Raw genomic sequence first — 20,025 nt, forward strand, 5'->3', positions numbered from 1 at the left:
CCCCTCTTTTTCTAACAGAAAAATAAGGTACTACAACTGGCACTTTGCCTGAAAGGTTTGAATGTCAGAGCAGTAATTTGGAATGGAATGGATTTGACTCAACCAATGTGAGAACAAAAAATAGCTATTAGAGATTCTCCTGACAAGTTGATGTGACAGAGAGAAGCTTAGAAACGCTTTCACTCTCCTGCCTGTGAGAAGTGGGCTCTGTCATGAATGGTACAGTGCAAAAGGCAACACCAGGAGAATTTTAAAGAACTGCCCTGGAATCTCCATGCCTTCTTCTGTGGTGAGGAACAATGCTTCCTCCCATACTTCTCAAGTGTAGAACTGACATGGGAGTATCCTGACCTCGCCTCTGCCAAGTGCTGAATGAAGTGCACAAAGGGACTGACTGTGTGTGATGGGACACACAGCCAGTAGGACACGACAGTCCTGCATCAGGAAGGAGATTTGCAACATGTCAGATGACCACTTTTGATGAGCAGGCAAGCAGAAGGCAGGGAGTTGTTCTAACCACTTACTCCTCTGCTACCATAGGCAGACAACACTTCCTAGTGGAAACTTCCAGTCAGGTACAGTAGAACTACAAGGTCAACACTATCTTGCCTCTTTCAACCTCACCTTCCCTGTAAAATAAGACTCATCCTCATCTTCACTATAAAGCATGTAAAGAGATACTAAATAGAAACAGTAAGTAATAATTACTCATCACAATGAAATGAGAATTCAAGGAAAAAGTAAAACCATGGTTGAAGAGAGATATGAAAATACTTTGAATACAGATTCCTAGAGAATGCTCCAGAAGAGAGATATTTGAAATAAGCAGGTCTGTATTTTTTCTGCCCTCCCCACAGGAAGGATGACATCAGGAGGTAGGAAAGATGCTGATTCTTCTTCAGATCTTCATGTCTTCACCATAACCACAGAATTAAAAGCAGACTGAGACATGTAGGTCCCTCTAAACACAAGGAAGTCATGCTCTCTGACCATTGTTAGCCACTTCACATTTTCTTAGTACTATCACTCACAGGTTGAAGATCTTGGACAAATAAGGAACTCTGAAATGTATCCAAAAATAAAAATAAAGCATTTAAGTAGAGCAAAGGTTTCCTGGGAAATGTATCTAGCTTCAGAAGACCAGCTTATGTAACCATAACTGTCACATGTCTAAAAACAAATTTCTTTAAACATTGAAAGACCGTGTCCCATCTTCCTCCGTTGTGCATTTTACTGACCTTTTATGGCTGCCTTCCCCTCTCCACATTTATCTGTTTTCTGTCTCTTTTTCCCAGAACTTCTTTCCCTTATCAGTTTTTTTTTCAATTCTCCTGCCATATCTCGAGACTTCTGCCTTCCTCTAGCCAAGCTATCATGCTATCCTGGCTTCTCCTCTGAAGGCACTGCCTGCAGCTAATTCTGTGCAGAAAAGCCACCAGCCTGACAGAGCAGCAGGGAAGATTCAATTAAAAGCAGTATAGAAGATATGCTTCATGTGTGACCCCTTTCCTGCTCTCCAATGACATATCAGCCTCCTTGATCATTCCTAGAGATAGCAGCAAAAACAACAAATGACATGAGAGAAAAAGATTTGTCGAAAATAGATGACCTGTGCCACCAACTTCCCTACTAAAGGGATGATTTTGTTTCTTATTGACACTTGTTTTCTGCTAGGGATGTGTGAAGGCTCAAAATTTTCAGTTTATTGCCGCTGTCTGTTTCAACTTTCATTTCTGTGATGGGATATAAGATTAAGCACAAAACTGATGACCAAAATCATTTTGTCACCTGAAAAGACAAAAGTTGCTGTTTGGTATTTCCCTTATGAAATCTTTGAGTAGCAACTGTTCTTTCCAAAAGATACTTTTGCTTGACTCATTTCAGTATCTTCAGACTTTTCCAGGTTCTTTTACCCTCCACTCATACCTTTTTTGCAGGCACAGCTAAAACTACACAAGAAGAACAGCACACTACTGTTCCCGTAGAGATGAAAGCTCTGAAAAAGTGATACGTTTAATACCATTCAACCAATTCAAACAACCTGAGAAGATGAGGAGAGAGAATTCTCTGTTGATGCATATTGTTGCAATATAAGGAAAAAATCACTTAATGACCTTTAGGCTTACATGGTTATGCCGCTGTTATCTCAGCACTGTCTGGATTAAATTTCAGTTAAAATGTTCAGAATACTTCTGCACCTTTACAAGCTCCTACTCACACCTGAAGTGTCTGTCCATCCATGAACAGAGTCCTTGCACTTGGCTCTGTACAGAGTCCTAAGGAAGTCATTGCAGAAACAGCGATCTAGATTTCTTAAACAAACAGTACTCGCTTTAGTCTTGCCAGGGACTAAAATAATGCCCAAGTGATTTTTTCCAGGGACTCAACAATACAGTACTTTTTTATTCTTATTTTTTTAATCCAACAGCTTTTTATATATTGGTTTTATGTAAAAATGTTTACAGGAAGTGGCAAGCTTTCCTTTTGTTCTTCAAGTTACATGTACCCACATAAAATGCAAATGGGGAGTGAAGTCAAACTACCTGACACTTAAAAAAAAATAAAAATGAACTCATCTCTGCATCCTGCTCAATCAAATGGTGACTCCCAGCAGCTAAATGGATATTTTAAACATTGGATAACTTATATATTTTCTGGCCTCCAAATGCCACTCTTAATGGGAGTTACACTGACAATCTCTACTAAGAAAGTCTTCAGGCACTAGGGAATCAGACAAAGGTAGTTTCCATTTGCAGTTGTACAATACGATGTCTGAGCCTTCACCTTTGTGCAGACTTTATACACAAAATGAGAGCTGGGGACTGTCACAAAGGCAAAACAAGTCAAGGAGTGTAGTCCTGCAACACACCAGACAGAACCAAGTCTACCAAACTTGTTAGAAAGCTGGCAACATATTCTGGTGAGTATCAGTCAAACAAACAACAAAAAACAACCACCAAATTTCCACTTTTGCAAGGAGTTTTTCCAAAGAAATTAAAATCTTTCAAATCATCAGAAAACTTTCACGATCCTCATTCTCACCCAAACAATTCAATAATGAAATAAAAGTGACTATTGCATCCAGTTTTCCCTTTTTCTCATGCTTTCTCCAAAGATTTAGGCGGGGTGTATTTCCACAAAGTGAAAATCAAAAAGACAGAAACTCAAAACTAACTTCCAAGTAATGCCTTCACCAGCAACTGCATGTACCAATAGAGGTACATGGAGGAGGTTCTGGCACAGCAAAGTTCCCAAGACTGAATTCAAAGGCGTTGGCTGGTGCAATCTTCAGTTTCTGTGATAGATGCTTAGATTTCCTCTCATGCTCAGCAAAACTCAAGATGCTCCAGCTGTCTGGAAGCAACTGATAAGTAAGAAGCCAAACTTCCCTAAAAAGCAGCCTTTCTAAACAGGACCTCTCATTTTCCTCTTTCATCCTCAGTGGAAAGCTGTCTCTCCCCATCCTTCATCATATATGGGGCTTTTTTTACTCAAGTGATTTTACCACATTCTTTCCTTTTTTAATTAATGAAAAACAAGCACACAGACTGAGATCAATAAGAGTGTCACAGGATATGCTGTTACTTGGCCAACAGATTGGAAGGTTACATACCCTCAGGCTATGCTGGCTGACCAAGGTGTGCTCTGAGAATCCATTTTCCCCACAAGGCTGACGCATGGGCAGCCACAGTTCCACAGCCCACCATTCTAAGAACACAGGGATACTTACAGGGATGCAACTGGGGCAGCATACACACTGGCTCTGCAACATCATGCAAGCTAAAAAATTTGGGACAAGAAAAATCTGCTGAGATAGGAATTTCTTAAATGCCCCTTACTCACAGATGAAATCAATCACCAACCTATTGGGAGCATTGGGAACAAAGATGTCGCAGGCTCTCTTCATGCCTGTTCACTCACTGCCAATTGTAGGAAGAGAACAGCTGCTGCTATAAAGAAGGGACTTCGTATTTTGCCATGTTCCTTATCACGTTTGTTGTTTTGTTTTTCCCCCCTAAGGCCTAATCCCAGTTACTATAGAAGTAAAATGGCAGTTGAGAAACGCTGGCAGTTAGAAGTCCTATTGCTGTAGAGCTGCTTTGTTTCTCAGTGTAAAAGTAAGTATATTTCATGTTTACCACCAATGGCACTTGGCCACAAAATCTACACTTTCAGTCTTGCAGTTAGTTGCAGTCATCACTGTGCAGAGATGATTGCAGAGGGAAAGCTGGGGGGCCTGCACACTTCATGAGCATATCCAGAGAAAAAGTTCCAGCAGCTGGGACAGTCTAGATCTTTTGCACAACAAATCCAATTCATCAGTAGTATAAAGTACTAGAGTTAACACTGTCAGAAATTTTCCTAGAAAAGTGCTGTTCATTAGAAATACCTTGTTCCAGACTTTTTCCAGGTCAAAAACCAGTTAAGTCTGGATTCTTGCTTCAATCCTGATGATCCTAAAAATTGAAGTCTGAAAACCAATTAAAAAACAGCAACAATAAAATTTGCTACAAACCAGAAACTCTGGTTTCCACCACCCTGGAATGTGTTTCATTGAGTGAAAAAAAATGAGTCTTGGCAAAGATAGCAGAGTTTTATCACTTAATTTTTTCCAGAGGAGTCCTACAATATTTATTACCTGCATAAGATAAGCGTAATGGAATTCATTCCAACATTTCATCTAGAGGAGACTTCATGAGAAAGTAAGAACTTTTTTTTTTTTTTTTTAAATGAGTAGAACCTAAAGAAACATGATTGAGAGTTAGCCAATTTTTTTTTTTTTTTTTTTTTTTTTTTTAAAAAGCATATCCATTCAAAACTAGTTTCCTCACACTTTGGATGCTCACCTGACAATCTGACTACACAATCATGCTGCACTTTGAAGGAAGGGTGAATCTGCAGCCAGACAAACAAATTGCTTCAGTTCTGATCTTTGTTTCTGGCATTTTTTTTTTTTTTTTCCAAGAAACACGTTGGATAAATGCAAATCTCTTGAAGGGAAAAGCATGTTTCCATTCACTGAGGCACCATCACTTACCTATCCTCGGTCTGAGAAATGAATTGTGTTGAGCACTAAGACCAGAAATTGAATGCACAAATGTTAAACTAGCTGATGGGCAGCATTTCTATGGAAAGGCAAGAAAACTATCACAGTGAAAAAAATTACCTCTGCAGCCCACATCAGGTGTGGCGCATAGGATTCTCAAAGAAAGTATACCTTGGGTGTACAACAGGAAAAAAACAAAACAAAACACAACACACAATTCCTTTCAAAATACTTCCCTGGAAAATGACAACATTTCTGGGACTGCAAGTGCCATTTGGGGAAAAGGAGCACCATGGGTTACAGGAGGTATTTGGAGAAGTCAGATCACAGAACTACCTGCATTTAAGAAGGCATTATCAGTTGTAGTCATTTTTTGCTTGCCCTTTTGAAATTAGCCTCCATTCCCAGCTTAAAATAGACCTGAGGGTTGGAAAGAGGGGAAGGGGCAAGCAGTAAAAGAGGAATTGTCCTCTCTTGCTTCCCCCATCTGAAAGCCTGTAGCCTATACTATCTGTGTCTACAGGCACAAGTAGGCAGCAGGGTCTATGAAGCAATAGGATACATGACCAGCTGATGACACAGCAGAGCTTAAAAATAATACTGCTGATTGGAAAATGTCAGTGTCTGCTATGCAGGTCACACTCTTGGGGCTATCTGTAAAAAGTTTCAGTAGTTCTCTGGAGGAGGCAGGGGACTAGAACCTGAAAGCAGGACAGCAGCATCAGGTAACACGGGAGAACAATTCCCAGGTTTATTCAGTCATCCAGAGCGTCCCCCAAAACTGCCTGCAATGTCAGAGCTGTGAAGGGAGAAAACAGTGGTTTCCAACACACACGTTTGTACAGACCTAATTAAGGTGTTCAGCTTTACAATTGAGCCAGAGCGTTCAGAAATTGAGTATGGATATGGTTGAAAGAAAAGCTGCTTCTACACAATCAATATATATTTCCTACAATATTTTATGACTGTATATCTTGTTATGTTGCATGCAGTGAATAATGGGTAATTTCACAACTTTTAATGTCCATACTTAGGATAAACTCTTACAAAGCAAATTGAATGAGCTCTGCTCAAGGGACTCTTGCAACACTGTGAATCATGCAATATCCACAGGTATTGCAACATCTAATTGCAAAATCAAGGCTGTTTTCCCCCCAACCCTTTTCATAGCCTCCTTTCAGCCAACAGTGACAGTGTTACACAGGGTTAAGCAAGTTGAATCAGCTCAATATATGCTTGACAGTCACCCAACACATCCAACTCAAGGGAGATGCTGAATTGTGAGGCCTGGAGGTAAGAAGGGGAGTAAAACTTTTCTTGTCATTAATACAGAGCTATTAGCACAGCTCCTTCTGAAATGGTAGAGTCTCAGAACAGACTGCTTTGTTCCCCCCTTGGTTAAAGCACAGAGTTCTGCAAGCCAACACTGCGCCCAGGAGCAACAGCACAGACAAGAAAGCAATGGCATTCACACCGCAGGCATTGTGGCCTCAGTCACAAAGATCAGGAAGAACTGTAAATGAACATACATTGGCTTAGTAAAAGCAACTGTCTGCAAGTGATAGACTAACAAAAGGATCTTTTAAACACAAAAACTCAGAGAACAAACACAACAGTTCATAACAACTGACTAAAAAACAGTGGGTATCTCGCAACAACTCTTGTACAAGGCCTGATACCTGGTTTAGGATAGCAGTGACTATGTCTCAGGTACTGTACAGTTCACATATCACCAGAGATTACATTTACCTCAGAAGATGACCTATTCAGCCAGTACCAATTGCAATGCTGTAATACTTTAACGTAATGGAAAACACAGTGATACTAGTAGAGTAGCACAATCCTAGACTGCAGCAAATAAGAACAAGCCCAAACACACCAGCCACAGACAGAGAAACAAAGGAAGAAAAACTGCTTACCCTTGGAAGGCCGCAGGCAGGGATCTCCAACAAGATGCCCCCACCTCCACTGCCGACCCTTAAATGAGGTCTGGGAAGGGGTGCATCCTGGCTCCTCCCCTTCCAATCACTCTGGTACACTGCATGCACCTGAGCTCCCCTGGGTTGGCCCTGCCTGCCCACCAGGTGTTCAATCACTGGTTCAGGCCATGACTCAGCATTTCCACTACACCAATTCATTAATGAATGATTAACACACACAGTATGTTTAAAATTCCTGTACTCAGAAGCACGAGCTCTGGGTTTTAAATATCTCTATTAGTTATGCGTTACTGTGGTTTTGTAAATAAACAAGGAAAATACTTTGATATGTCAGTCTGACAGAGCACCATAATAGGACAGACCTATTTGCCCCTTTAAGAAGTCTCTGTGGCAGAGACCCTTTCTTTCTCATCATGATTAAAGCTCTTCTTTTTTTTACAACCCTACAGATTTTGCAGCTCTGCCTCTCAAAAAGGCATCCTAACATTATGGGCTAAAAACATTCACCACCCTTTTACCAAGCAATAGCAAACATAATGAGAGTACATTAAATTTGGCTGACAAGCATGGGCCAAATGTAGATCTGAGTTGGGTATCTCAGGCAACAGAACTCTTGATCCCTCAACTCCTGCTTGAGTAACAACAAGCAGAAACATTCCAGATGTTCTGTATCTTACTGCCTGCTGTGACACTAAATGAATACACTTGCTTAGAGCCTTCAACTCAGATAGCCTGAAATTATTTAAAAGAATTGCATCTCTTGATGATCTCTTTAGGAAAATAATCTTAGCACCTCTCTGCAAGAATATATGCTTTGGAGGAAGTTGACAGCTATCAATATCCAAGTCAAAATACACTGTTGTTAATACAAGCCACATAAGATACTTGTGTCATTTGAAATTAAAAGGCTGATAACATAGCAGGGAAGCTCCCGCTGCTTGCTGCCCATAGCCACATTAGGCTCTAGATATCACAAAGTAGTCTACCCCGCCCTCTGTCCCCAGCGTAGAGTCCATCACAGTGGGATAATTCCATGCTGAAAATTGAGACGGGGGTAAGAAAGATGACAACATGTAAAAGCTGGGTGGAAGGTGCTATACACCAGCCAGAGACTGAGGAGTAGACTGTGCCATTTACTACTGACTACAAGAAACAACTGAAATCCAGCATAAAGTCCACTGTCTCCTCAGCTCATTTCATCACTCAGTTGTAGTGCTTATTGAAAATCATCATAGACAGAAGAGTATATTCTAAATGTCAGTAACTGTAGGCAAGCTCAGCCATGGCTACCCACTGATGCCCAGGAGAAGACTGCAGGCAGGAAGCTGAAGGAGTTCCTACAGAAGCTGTAGGAAATGGCTACTGCTACTCTGTTCCCATCCACCACAGGAAGGACACAAATGTTCCATGGATTTTAGATCTCTGAAATGGCAGCTACATTAGGAAAGGAGGGCAGTCAATTTACGTATGTTTATCAGGCCCTTCTGTGGAAGTCAGTTGTGAAAATTCCTGTATCTGTTAGGTCAAGGCCCAGCCTCTCTGTGTCTCGGCAGGATTATGTTGTTGGACACTCAGGCACTCTCAAACAAAAGTGAGAGGAAGAGGTTGCCTGATCAATCAAGTATTTCCTTCAGCTGCAGTTCTTTTTCCTACAGGAAGCCCTGGCTTGTATAAGCCACTCCAGAAGCAAACATCAAAGGACTCCTCTATCAGTCTGGGTAATAGACTGCACTTGAACTCTATTCAGTGAAGTGAGACTTCTTAAGCTGAGAGCTGAAGTTAAATTTGTTATTCCTGGCAAACTGCCCAACAGGAAATGGATCTAGGGCAGATGTTTGCATCTCAGTGAGAGGTTGACACTTTTATAATATGCCATGAAAGCAGAAGGAATAGAAAGAGTTGCTCAAACTACTGATTGTTCTAAGGTCTACTATTAATGCTGTAGTGCTTATGAGACCTCCTTTTAGTAACTGGCAAAAAATGGAAAGAAGAAAGTGTTAAACATCCGCAGGAAGTAGTTTGAGCAAAGATCCTGCCCACGAGGCTTATTCAAGAGAACAGGATGAAAAATGCACATACTCCTTGAGTAGCAGCAGTTGCATTAAGTCCTTTGCATACACTAGTTGTTACTTCAAAAATAGATTTCAATCAAAGATGCTCCTTCACCAAAGACACAACATACTGACTTGCTAGTTCTACCCACACAGTATTTCAGACCACTGTGTGTCCATAGCCTGCACACCAGTGTAAAAGAGATGATGCAAAGAGTCCTCAGTTGTTTGATAACAAACACAGGAAAACACAACACAGTACAGCATACAGCTAGGACCACTCCAGTGCACAGTCCTGTAGATATGCTTGCTTACATATGTAGAGGTATGAAATCTCATGGATTCCCACAGTGAGTTTCCCATAGCCTCGGTCAACCTAAGCTCCACAAAGCTAACAAAAAACTTGGACTTTGGTGAGCAAACAGCAAAAAATGGTTCCTCTTCCTAAAATTCTTTACTATGTTTTTCAAAAGAACCAAATGCACCTGACAGCCACACCTCATGCAAAAAAAGTTAATTTTGCCTGTTCATCTCCTGTGTGGAGCTCAATTACGATGCCATCTCCTCGATAAGAAATCTGAAGTTGCATTTTGACTTTTGGATTAAAGAGGTTTACCTCTTCATTATCTATTAACAGTAAAAATATTTCATGGCAACATGCCATTTTGGGATCTCCTTTCTTATCTGTAACTTAGAAGCAGCATTATGACAGAGAATTCAAACTGATGAAACCACCTAAGATCAAAAGCCAAGAAACTTGATATCTGCAAGTGTTCTTTTTTTTTTTTTAATATTTGTTTCCACTTCACTTCTACTTTAAAGAACTGGTAAGGTGCGTAGATACAAGAACAACATTAAGTATGAAGAAATGCAGCCGTGCATATTCAGTAATGGCTCAGTTTATAGCAGATTTTGCAATGTGGAGGGAGTCTAAATATTGTTATATTGCATTCTTTAGTATTTTATTTTTTTATTTTATGTTTTGCCTAAAGCTTAAACAGTCTCTGTGCAATCAATGAAACAAAAACATGCTTAGATGTCTGGTCAATTGCCAGAGTCCCGTACTTGCTGTTCCTCTTAGGCTGCACAGACATCAGCAGCTCACAGAGCACATTTGCCACCTCATTCTTACCTTCCGTGGGAATAAGGCAGACTGGGACTCAACCACCAGACTTGCCACAGACACAGAGAGGAGTTTTCAGTTGTTTGAATGTTCTTCATCCTTCAAAAGAAACAAGCTATCCAAGCACATGGAAGCATCCTAGGAATCAATCTGAGGCCATGAGCTTCCAAACTGACCCGTAATTGTTCTGCAAATCTGAGATGCAACTTTGAACACCGTCCAGACAAATTTCCTGCCTGGACTTTCACAGGATTTTCTCTTAGGAAAGAAAGATTAATCATTAAGCATTAATCAATAGATAAGTACATAGGCTATTAGACAAATCAAATTAATAGCAAATAATTCTTGCACTATTTTTATACTATAAAAAGAGAAAGGAAAAAGAGAGAAAAAAAGAAAAAGCACCCTAAAGAGAGACAGGAAAGCATGAAATCATGTTTTGGCTTCCTGCTGCACAAGAACTACAGAATAAATCATATGTTGTTGATACAAAGCTCAGAGATTCTCACCCAACAGCCGTTATGATCAAATCTATAGCAACTCCATAGGTAAACAACAAAGAACAGTGCTGGTAGAAACTCATTCTTGAAAATCAAAATAGCAATAAACAGGGTCACATCTTTATCTTTAAATTAACACTTTCAGCTAATTGGGCTGTCACTTTTCCAGCTGCAAATCATGAAAGCATTTACTTCTTAAGTTCAGGGAAAAAGTCTCCAGAGGCCATGAGTCAGTGAATGAAAACTGTTTTGGGTCCCATGGCAAAGAAAGTACTTTGCATTCAAAAACAGATGTATTTCTTGTGGGAAAAAAACAGCCCAACTCCTTCCTCTCCCATAGATAATGCAAAATGTCAGACACCTCCTACCTCCAGTCCCAGGAGATCAATAGCATTTCAATGATTGGTTGGTTTTTTTTTCCTTAAAGGTTAGCTCATACCTACTTGAAAATTGTAACTGAAATACCACCAAATACAGCTCCCTACTTAGGGCAGAGTGAGGCATGGGACATCAGGTTGCCACTAGTGTTAAACTGCTCTAGCTGCAAAAACCAGCAGAATTTGGGCATTTGGAAGCTGAGGTGGGAAAGGAAGGCTGGGAGATAGGGAAAGGCTGGGAGCAGGGCAGGGGCAGTACCTGTGCCTGGTGCACAGCAGCAACTAGCTCAAAAGGGACTGAGAGAAGACTGTACGCTGGGAAAACCTACCCGCATGCTTTTGTTTGCACTCATGCAGCAAAGAGCCCGTGGGATTAATTTACTGCACTGACAGAATGTTCTATAAGCTGGGAGCTGTACGGAGGAACAGTGAATTATTACACTACTAAACCTCAAAAATAGTATTCAAAGGTTAAAAAAAAAAAGAAAGAAAGAAAGAAAGAAAAAAGTACCATGTTGTACTACTTTAATTCATGGCTTTCAAGTGCCGGGTTCAGTGACTCCAGCATGAGAGCACTTGTGATGCAGCCACACTGTAGCAGCCCCAGTAGTGCTGCTGATCCATAGAACCTGCTTTCTTGCTGCTGCACAGGTGAGCCTGAGCCCCGCCAGAAAACTGCAGACCCAGCACAGTCAAGCAGAGGATCTGAGATCATCACACAGCAACACTGCCATGTTTGCACAGCCCCTCAGCAACATGCAAGGCCACAGCTAATTGGGAGTCTTTGATAACTCACACCATTAACCCTCAGCCCTTCTGGGCCCCCCAGCTCTGCCCATTACACCTGTACTAACACTGTGCCAGGCATGCACAGTGCAGACAGATGGGAGGATGCTCCCCTGAAATTGTTCTACTTCACTGTTCTTGTTTCACTGGATATTTTACACATCAAATATGAAAAATAAAATGCAAATAAAATTTAAAATAAAATAAAATATCCCAGAACTTTAGGCTGTATGCTATCATAGCTGGCTTGGCAAAGCTCCCGCAGTCTCAGTGGAGTTGGAAAAGGGGCAGGAAATATACAAGGGGTGGCTTTGCTTACTCACATCATTGACAAGACACACTTGTTTACATTGGATTGGCCTCATCTAAACTTTGCTGGAGGTTGACCATAATATTTACAAGTTAGAAGAACAATTATGTAGCTGAGAGCAGCTAAGTGAACAGAACAAAACCAGAGAGGCAGAAATCATATCATTTGTGAAAGTAAAAAAAAACAAACAGCCATCAGACCACGTATCTTCCCTGCTCTGTATAAATTTACTTTGTGGCACTTTTTGTGCTGCTTTCCTACAGTATTGATGTTCTATGAGTTTATAAACACTTACAGTGCTTGTATTCTCCATGTACTGACTTGTACCATAAAAATTTACACGAAAGGATATTTCCTATGCTTCATCAGTTTGTTTACAGAGTCCATCTTTAAAAGACCAATATTATTTCCTCCGGGGCCTGTTTACAGTCTGCACCTGTGATGCTCTCTTCAATTTTAATCTCATGGGCTGTATTTATTACATAACTGTTTTCTCTCTTTTAGGCACCATTAGTCATCCCTCTGCCAAGATCTTCTTCCCACACCAGGTTTTACTGTACATTCCTTGCATTTTCATACCATGATGTCAGTCCAGAAGTAGAACAAAGATAAGCGTGGTTCACAATTTTCTTCAAATGACCCCTTTTCTCCAAAGCTATATATAAAATGAAAACCTAATACTCACCATGGAATTCAGGGAGGACCCAGGCCTGGGAATTTATGATTCTCTCATATTCCATATCCATATTTCCTGAAAGCTAAAAGAAAACATAAGCAAAATGATTTTGGAAAAATGATGGTAGGAATAGAGACCAGAGCTAGCACAGCATAGCTTCCTAATCAATAGTTAAGCAACTAGTCAAATATGTAAATGGCATCAGCAAATGTTTTGAAAATAATTTGTCTATTATGCTTGAAAAATTATGAAAATCTTTCATACTTCTGTCTGTTTGGAAAAGCGAGACTGTTGCATACATTTAATACTTTTTGCCACTGGAAATTATTTTTTATGTTTTAGAACAGCAAGAAGAAAAAAATGCTCAAAAAATTTCCATTCATTTGCATGTTTTAGAGATAGGATGGACTGAGTTTTTAACTACGAACTTTGCATTATGAAAGCAAGAGAGCTTTAGTAATCTGGCAAATCACTGTTCTTGGACAAACATTCATCCTACTGTGGTTTTAATTTCACTCAAGTACTCCAAGCAGGTTGCTTTCAACTAAGTTATCATACTAAATTCATAAAGAGTAAAAACTCCATATGTCATAGCAGAATATCAGAAAAGCAGTGCTTTCATGTGTCTGGCTGTCAAATATCAGACTATAAAAATACCTGGGCAGCTCTGTTCTTCTCTTGGAGCAAAGAAGAGAGCTGTTCAGGCAGAACAATATTTGTTTTACTGACAGATTTTACTGTTATCTGTTATCCACCAGTGGGCTCCATTTGCAGTTTTCATCACACAGTAATTGCTTATTAGAGACATTAGCAGGTTGTTTATTTGAAAACTATTATGCTAATAAGGAGCAATCATATTAGCAAGGTGTGCTCTTTACAACTTTATTTCTTTATTCTCAACAACTAAACTTCCAAAACCCCAAACTTTTTTGTTCCTTACTGAAAGATTTGAAATGTAAAACATTTGATTACTATTCTTTTTTTTCTTTTTAATTCCTGAAAAATTTGTCCAGTAATAATCCGTAGTTTTAATGCCATCATAAATAACAGGACTGACAGGAAGTTTCCTAATTTTGGAGGCCATTCTGTACACAAATACTTACTTGCTAAGCATCCTGGAAAAATTACCTTGATGCCGTATTTGCATATTTTCTTATTATAAGCATTACCATAGCTATAATGTACTACTCTTAGTACATTATTAATCCCAAAGGAAAGGAAGAAACTAATTGTAGCATAACTTCTAAGATTCCAGGAAAGCACCTGTTTTACTTATCCCTTGAGCCTCAGGGGATTTCTGACCTCAGACTCACCAGCAAACTCCTTTATGAAATTCTAGACTGGGTTAGTTATATTTACACATCCTAAGATGTCTAACAAGCCAAGAAATCCTAACAGCACATTTGCAGTCTTGCAAAAAAATGCATTTACCATTGGCACAGCTTAAAGTTTTTGCTATTTATCATTTTGTTGTGCTGGGGGGTTATTTGTACTGTACACAGAGTAACTTTTCGGCAAAAAAATAAGAAAACAGTCTTGCAGTGGGTAGCACTCACAAGCACAATAGAGCTGCAGCGATTCCAACCTGATTGCATGCCAAAGCAGCTATGCTTATTATTATTTATATTGCATTAGCACACAGATCCAAATTTGGGATCAGAGCCATACTACTAGGTGTAATGTAAACATGCAGGCAAAGAGCCTACTGATCTAAGCAGCTCATAATCAAAAATGACAAAAGATAAAAAAGGAGAGGAAAGAATTGGAGAGGAAATAAGAGAAGTGAAAGAAAAAGAAAAAAAAAGAAGAAAAGAAGAATAAGCAAAACACAGAGCAGGGGAAGAGAAGGGGGAAAGAACAGTGTGTATAGGGACTAACCGCATACAGCTCGGCTCACCTCCTGCTTGCTGGATAGCCTCAGCAGTAAGAGAGCATGGAATGAGGCTCTGGATTAAGTAATCAGACAAGCCCCAGTAAGAATACAGAAAGGGAACTGAATACTCTGGATTTTATTATGGAAATATATACACATTAAGCACTCTAAGCATCACAGTGCATTTCCTATCTCTTTGCTTCCACGTACATACAGATCTGTATGTGTGCTGACATACAACTCAAGCTACAATGATGTTTCCTTATATCTTATTGCAGTATATAAGCAAATCACTGTAAAGGGAGGTTACAATGCAGAGAATTAGATATGTTGCATCAGAATTGCACGTGGCTATGGGCTGGAGTCCAAAGCCAGTAATCCCAGTATATTTTGGAAATGCTTAAACCTAAAACTAGGTAAGCACACCTAGATATCTACCCAAACGTTCAAATCACTGACTTCAGATGTGGAATGAGAAGTAGAAATAGGTGATTTCTTACAACATAGCCAAAAGTCTTTATGCAGTAGTCTTTGTCACAGTAACAGCAAGGGAAGGAGAAATACGTAAAAGGCTCAGTGCTTTGTTTTGAAGCTTCAACCACTCTCCAAGACAGACACATATCACTTTACATAATACTTTACAAATCAATAGTTGCTTCAAAACATGTCTATTAACAGTAAGACTTGCAGATCTGGCAGTCTCCCAGTCCTAGCACTTCCTCTGTGCCAGAGAAGTCTTTCTGAGTAAAAGCTGCTTTACTTTGCAGTGAATCCAGAAAGCTCCTAGGACTGAAAGCTCATCTAAAACCAGTGCAGCGGGTGCCCTCCCCACCACTCCGAGCTCTCCCCTCAGATGCTTACATCACCCAGTAGAAATCCTTCAGAGATGGAAAGTGGAGTAGATATTTATGAGTGGTGTTTATTTTTCTGGAATAGCATAGGAAGTCAGCTGCACATTCTCTTCATCACAAAGTCAGGTAATTTTAACACCCTTAAGCCAATCTCCTGTATCTCTTGCCCCCCATGAGCATCTTCTAGAAAAAAAGGAAAAGAGAAAGAAAGAACACTATCATTTTATGGTGCTTTTACAAGCACAGTCTTGTTTGTTAGCACATAGTAGGAGTACAGGATGGCTTTGTGAAGAGCTTTCTGTTCCAGCAGGTTTATATTTGAAGGTGACAGTAATGAATGGGATCATCCTGTTCCACGCTATCAAGAGTCGAGATTCAGGCTGAAACAGGCAGGGTGCTGAGACAGATCTGTGTCCTTTTGGGTTCCAGCACTGCAGCTTTAGAACCCTTGTCTTGGAATCACCCTCGCCCCAGGTTGTTGCTAAGGAAACCAGCATTTGAGGGTTTGCTTTGTTCCTCCATCTATAATGCACTGACAGCAGCTCTGGTTGTATCCTAGCAGAGGAGAAGCTGAATGGGCTTTATGCACAAATGACAACAAGTGAAAAAACACCAGTGATGCCACAACAGACAGTAACAACAGAGCTGAGACTTTACAGCATGCTCAGAAACACCTGTGGGAGGGAAGCAAAGCCAAGGCCATGCAGCTCCAACCAGCCATCACTACCCCAGCTGGCTGGAGCTCACAGTCCTGGTTGAACATAGCTGGACACACAACTCCAATGAAAGCATCTGCTTACCCTTCTGCTTCATCTGCACGTTTGCTGGCTGTAAGGGCTGTGTTGGTTTGATATCCAGGGTGTAGAGGAAAATAGTAGCACAACGTATCTGAACAGTCTGAACACTGCAATGAGCTATCGTGGCATAACTCGGAATTTCAAAAGCAACCTGTAAAGTTTTGCCCAATACACCTTCCACAGAATACATTCCTGAAAAGTAGTTTCCAACCTTTTTAATGCATTTTTTTCTTTGTCTAGGTCAGCTCTACTGTTCAGCAAGGGCTCCTGAAGATCAGAGCAAGGTGGAGACTTTCCTAGTCATTTGACTGGACAGTGCAGCTCCCAAACTTTGTATTGGGGTTGGCTTTCCTGCTCTGCCTTCCTCTCTGGCATCAACTCAGCCAGTGCTTGGGTTATGAGCTGGATACAGAATTAGTTCTCCATTCTTCTGTTCCTGCAACTCCATTAAATTTCCACTGAGTATTTGAAAATAGCATTATATGTGTGTGTATACATTCATACACACACAGGCATATAAAACAGAGCTCTCAAGAGTTTGCATCCTGGGAGGAAGCCAACATTGATTTCTTTGAACTTAGAGTGACTCCTGACTTATGAAGGAGGTCATGTGTCTAAGAATCAGAAGTGGAAATTTGTCTTTCAGTGTTTCCTCTTATCACTCATCAAGGTTCTGGAGTACATTCACATCTCTTTAAGGGCTCTGAAGAAGCTTTACTGAAAGCTTATTCCCATTAGCAAATCTGTGAAATTGTCTGAGACTGACATATGGGAATACAGATAGATGCATCACATTCGTTGATCCTTACTACTCAGCTTCCTAGCTGCAGTCTTTAGCTCCCATTCAGCACTGCTAAGTGCTAAAGCCTTGATATTTTATCCCTTCTTTCACTTGTCACAATGCAGGAGTCTTCATATTTTTAAGCAAACATGTGAGTACCCAGGACTGAAGAGGAATCTGGCAAAGGTGAGACATGACAGACTGGGTGATGGTCTGATCTACAGAAGCTTGTGAGCTCAGGTAGGCACACACGCTGCAAACCTACAAATGTGCTGTTAATGTTCAGTAAAATGACTACTGCCATAAATCCCTCTGTTTGTGAAAATACTCTGAAATGACAACAACATTCTCTATATTTGGGAGGCAAACTATCCAGCTTCTTCAGCCTCCCTCCAACTTTATCACAGGCATAAAGAAAAAGGAAAAAGAATAAGACAGAAAGCTATTTGAAAAGTCATTCATTTTAATCTGCCTGGACCTCAAGAATCCAATTCATGTAGTATCTCCTCAGCACTACTCCAGTATTCCCATTCTTAGAGGTATCACACTTAGGCAGTAAAATACCTAATTAAAGTGAGTGCAGGAAAAATTGGCAGCTCTTACATTTCTGGAAGAGTTGAAAATTGCGTTGGATATAACCCACAAAACTGGTACCCATGTCAGGGTTTATTTCTCAGGGCCAGAATTTCTTAAAAGCACTCTGAGGAGATACAGCCCAGATACTGGATCTGAACTAACTGCAGAAAGATCTGGACGAGGCTGGGTTGATTAATTCACAGGACAGAGAAGTTCTTAGCTTTTTGTACTGAGAACAAAAGGACGGGGATAGAAAACAAGAACATTTACATTCAGTAATGCGTGGGTGACACCACACAAAAAGAGGTAGAAAGTTGGCTTCCGTGTTCCATGCTTCTACTGTTACTTCCATGCTTTCAAATATCAAAGTGTGAGAGCAGGTAGATCTTTGTCCCATTGTACCAAGCATCTGAGGCTCATGAGCTGTGCTCATCTCAGGCAGAAGATGACTTCAAATGTCACACTCAGAATGTTCCTGGGCCAACCTTCGCCCATCACCTCTGCAGGCACTTGCAGGAGAAATCCTGGACCCTGCAGAAACTCCTGCAAACAAAACCTTTCAGTGAGCAACACCCACAAGTAAGCATATTGTAAAGAACCCCTAAAGTGTTCTTCTCTACTCAGAATAAGGTTGTAGTCAAGTGATTCAATTTCTCTGGTTCGCCATTGTACAATCAATGAATATACAGATGGTATAGTATATCTAGGAGCTTGGCTGATGTAATTATTGTATTGGAGTAGGAAAAGAAAGACACTCCCCCTACCCTGGGCTTACAAAATAGACTCCAGAAGAGCAGATCTCCAGAAGAGATCCTTCCCCACTGGTGGTCAGCTCTTAAATTGGTCTAGGAGAGATGCAGCCAGGCTCCACCCCTTCCTGCAGCACAGGTGAATTGCCTTCACCTGTGCTCCCATGGCTGACTCATTGCTCGCCTCAGGTGATCAATCAGAGGTTCAGGCCGTGATTCAGCAGCCCCATACAGCTGTATAGTAAAAAATTGCACATAAAGACCACACAATCAGGAACGAAGAGAAGCTTGTCGTTGTAGGCTCTCATTTGCCCTTTATCACACAGTTTTGCTTCGTTTTCTATAAATAGATTGTGTGCAGCGCTTTTCCTTTTGGCCTCATAACTATGAGCTGGTTCCTCGCTGGCTTTGGGGAGTCTGAAGAAAATCTGCAGAGAATGCTGTAAGCCTATTTGATGGAAGCTCACAAGTGGATTAATTTCAAAACAGGGCTCAGTCGGCACATTTTAAAATATGTAATAATCAAAGCTGTTTGTAATAGATTCATCTGCTGCTGAAATCAGGACTCTGAATAGCTCAGTTTCTGCAATCTGATTTTAGTTACAGTTAGGCTGCAACCTATTTTTAGTAACAAACTGTTTCCCTGAGACAGATTCGGCTGCTCATTAGCATTGGGAGTCTTCTCTCCAAAAACATATTGTGACATTTTCTTTTAGCTCTGACTACACCTATCCATTAAAACACAAATTCAGTTCTGCAAAGAGAGAGAGATTTTACTATCTATCTTTTCGTTAATAGAAGATAAAGACTCTGGAAATAAATTGTCCCTTTCTCCTCATTTCTTTTGGTTAGTATCAGCACACAGTTTCCAGTTAAAGAAAAAACAGGAAATTCTGTTAGTCTGATACATGAATTAAAAACATACAGAAACGAAGCAGAACTGAAGAAGTGTTTGAGTGAAAAACAGTAAAGTACCAGTTGTGTTGAATTTGTGATTTTATATCACTCAACTACTTTTTCAACACAGAGGCTGGGGCGATCTCCTGCAGCGACTCCTCCAGATGAGGTAGATTAACAGGGGCTTGAGATCCAAATCATCGCCTTTGCCAGCAAATCTTTCCAGAACGAGTTTAATCTGCTTTGCTTCCCAGTTCACCACTGGTACCAGTCCCCTCTGCTGCAATCCACCCACTTGTTTTTACGTATTAATCAGCATTTTCCAGACCATTTTTTTTTCTGCAACAGTGTTCAGGTACTTCCAGATACCCAGACTTCCAGCATTCTAATTGCAGGCTAGCTTGGGTCAAGCCAAGGGGCTTCTCCTAATGGAGAACTTATAATCAGACCTGACAATTGATTAATGCATAAGTCCCTCTGAAAGTGATGCCTCCTAGTTATTTCCATTGAAACTTCAACAGCTACAAAGAGCACAACAACATTATGATACAGCAAAGGCTCAGCTACAAAACACTTTTTCAACACAGTCACCACCGTTAGCTGATTCATGCAGATGTTCTGATTGAGATACTCTTAATTTTGTGGTGTGACAGCTGTGCATGGCCACCCAGAACATGGCTTGTCTTTCACA

The 20,025-nt window shown here is 40.5% G+C and overlaps 1 long non-coding RNA gene across 1 annotated transcript in view; it reads right to left on the reverse strand.

Moving 5' to 3' along the window:
* The window catches only part of LOC104912564 (uncharacterized), a 228,954-nt gene that overhangs the window by 195,160 nt on the left and 13,769 nt on the right, over positions 1-20,025 (reverse strand). Inside the window, exons 5-7 of the long non-coding RNA XR_014885408.1 lie at positions 17,959-18,231; positions 15,545-15,717; positions 12,820-12,892 (exon numbers count right to left, since the gene is read on the reverse strand). This is a non-coding gene — a long non-coding RNA (uncharacterized LOC104912564). The remainder of the gene's footprint in view (positions 1-12,819; positions 12,893-15,544; positions 15,718-17,958; positions 18,232-20,025) is intronic.

This window comes from Meleagris gallopavo, chromosome 11 (assembly GCF_905368555.1).
Source record: "Meleagris gallopavo chromosome 11, MGAL_WU_HG_1.1, whole genome shotgun sequence".
In the NCBI taxonomy this organism is placed as follows: domain Eukaryota; kingdom Metazoa; phylum Chordata; class Aves; order Galliformes; family Phasianidae; genus Meleagris; species Meleagris gallopavo.